We start from the raw sequence: 2,741 nt of genomic DNA, 5'->3' as shown, positions 1-2,741 counted from the left end.
GGAATAATTTTAACAAAGAGAGGCAAAACTTGCACGTAACGTTGAAAGAAATTGAAGATGATCTAAATATATGGAGGGCACCATGTATTCTTGGGTGGAAAGACAACATTGCAAAGATAGAAATGCTCTCAAAATTGGTCTACAGAGTCCATGAAATCCCTATCAAAACCCCAGCTAGCTTTTTTGCAAAAGTTGACAAGTTGATCCTAAAATTCATATGGAAACATGAGGGACTTTGAATCGGCAAACCATCTTAAAAAAGAACAAAGTTGGGGGGTTCAATCTTCTGAGTTTCAAAGTATACTTACTACAAAGTTACAGTGGTCAGAATTGTGGTCTCACACTTCCTAGTTTCAAAACACACTTACTACAAAGTTACAGTGGTCAAAATTGTGGCAATATAAGGGCAGATGCACAGATCAATGGCATAGAGTTACCAGTGCAGAAATATATGGTCTATGAATTTTCAACAAAGGTGCCGTTAACAATTTAGTTTGACAAACGGTACTGGGACAACTGGATATCCATAAGTAAAAGAATTAAGTTAGATTCCACATCACAACATGCTCAAAATTACTCCCAAGCTGATATTTTTAAACTTAAGAATCCAAACTACAAAACTCTTAGAAGAAAATATAGGAATAGATCTTCATGACCTTTGGTTAGGCAATGGCCCCTTAGATTTGACCACAAAGGAATAAGCAACAAAAGAAAAGAAATAGGTAAATTGGACTTCCCCCCAAATTAAATCTTTTGTGCTTCATGGACACCCCCGAGAGAGTGAAAAGGCAACCCACAGAAAGGGAGAAAATATTTGCAAATCATACATCTGATAAGGGTCAAGTGTCTGGAATAGGTAAGAAACCTTTACAACTCACAAGTAAAAGACAACTCAGTTTAAAAAAGGCAAAGCATTTGAATAGACATTTCTCAGAGAAGATACAAAAATGGTCAATAATCACATGAAAAGATGCTCAATACCGTGAGTCATCAGGGAAATGCACATCAAAACCATAACGAATGGATGATTGTAATAAAAAAGACAAACAGTAACAAATGTTGGTGAGGATGTGGAGATACCAGAACCCTCATACACGGTTGGAATGTAAAATGGTGCAGCACCTTTGGAAAACAGATTGGCAGTTTCACAAGAAGTTAAACGTTGAGTGACTGTTTGACCCAGCAATTCTGCCCCTAGGCATACATCTAAGAGAAATGAAAATATATATCTACCTCAAAACTTGTAGATGAATGCTCATAGCAGCATTGTTCATGATAGGCACAAAGTGTAAACAACCCAGATGTCCATCAACAGATGAGCAGTGACACACAGTGTGTGTGTGACATATCCATATAATGGAATAGTATTCAGCTACAAAAAAGGGGTAACATGAGGATACATGTTACAACATGGAGGAACGTTGAAAACATTAGGTTAAGTCAACAAAGCAAGTAAAAAAGTTCACATATTATATGAGTCCATTTATATGAAATGTTCAGAATAGGAGTATCTATAAAGACAGAAAGTAGATTAGTGGTTGCTTTCGGTGAGGCTGGGGTGGTAATTGCTAATGGGTACCAGGTTTTTTTGGGGGGGATGATGAAAATTTTGGGAACTTAGATTGTGATGAATCTGATGATGACTATACAAAAACCAAAAACCATTTAATTGTGTACTTTAAGTTGGTGAATTTTATGGTGTGTGAATTATATCTCAATAAATACATCTTAAAAACTAAAAAATGGAAAAAAAAAAAAAAAAAAGGAAAACAACCCTTAGTACTGATGGGAGTCAGAGAGGACATCCTGGATGGTCCCCAGGGCATGGGTCCTCCTGATTGAGGGTCCGCTGTGGCTCTCTGTCGAAGCCGGAGGATGGTGGCTACACCCTTCCGAGGCTCAAGCATTGGACTCTGGAGTGGCCTTGCCACTGAGACATATGCCGGTGGTGTTTCCTCAGTGCTTCCTTACTTTGGGGCCTCCTTGAAGAGCACTCGCACACAGCGTGAGGCCCCCACAGCGATGGGGACGTTGGAGATGGGTGGTGTGTAATCTGAACATCATTTTCCCCACTTTCCTCAGTTGAGTCATTGCACCAACCCTGAGAGAAAGCTGTTCTTCCCACACACTACGGGGAGAACCCGAGACCAGAGACCTGAGGAAGGCTGGCCAAGGTCAATCAGCATGTTAGAGGCAGAGCCAATGATCCCAGCCCAACGCTGTTCTACTTCCAATTGCCCTGGTCCACATCTACGGAATGTCTGCTCCACTTTCTGCTGAGAAAGGGAACGGGACAGGCTAGGGTCAGTCCCTCTGGTCTTTGTCCCTGTCAGGGATAAGGGTCATTATACCATCTTCACAGGGATAGCAGGGGATGAGGATGTGGGTGGAGAGTGTCTCGGCCGAGAGTCAAATGGCGACATGTGGTATTCATCTGCTTCTCACGAGGTGCCACTTTCTCGTCTGGTCTACTGACAGAGGCACGGGCTGCAGCCTATTTAACGACCTCATCCCAGCTTTGTTGTGGTTTTGGGCGGCAGTAAGAGTGAGAGCTTTACTTTGCTGAGCGAGGCGAGACCGTAACTGTCCGAACCTCTTGCTCCAGAGCCCTGCAGACTCTCCCTTAACTGAGGACGGGCACCAGGAAGCCCAGATGTCACAGGATGGTATGCACACCGTGCCACCTGGAACCCCCAACGTGCAGCTCCCTCTAGGGACCATACCAAGCAATGCTCTAGCCC

The sequence above is a fragment of the Lynx canadensis genome, chromosome D2, assembly GCF_007474595.2.
Source record: "Lynx canadensis isolate LIC74 chromosome D2, mLynCan4.pri.v2, whole genome shotgun sequence".
Taxonomy (NCBI): Eukaryota; Metazoa; Chordata; class Mammalia; order Carnivora; family Felidae; genus Lynx; species Lynx canadensis.
This window is presented reverse-complemented; position numbering follows the sequence as displayed.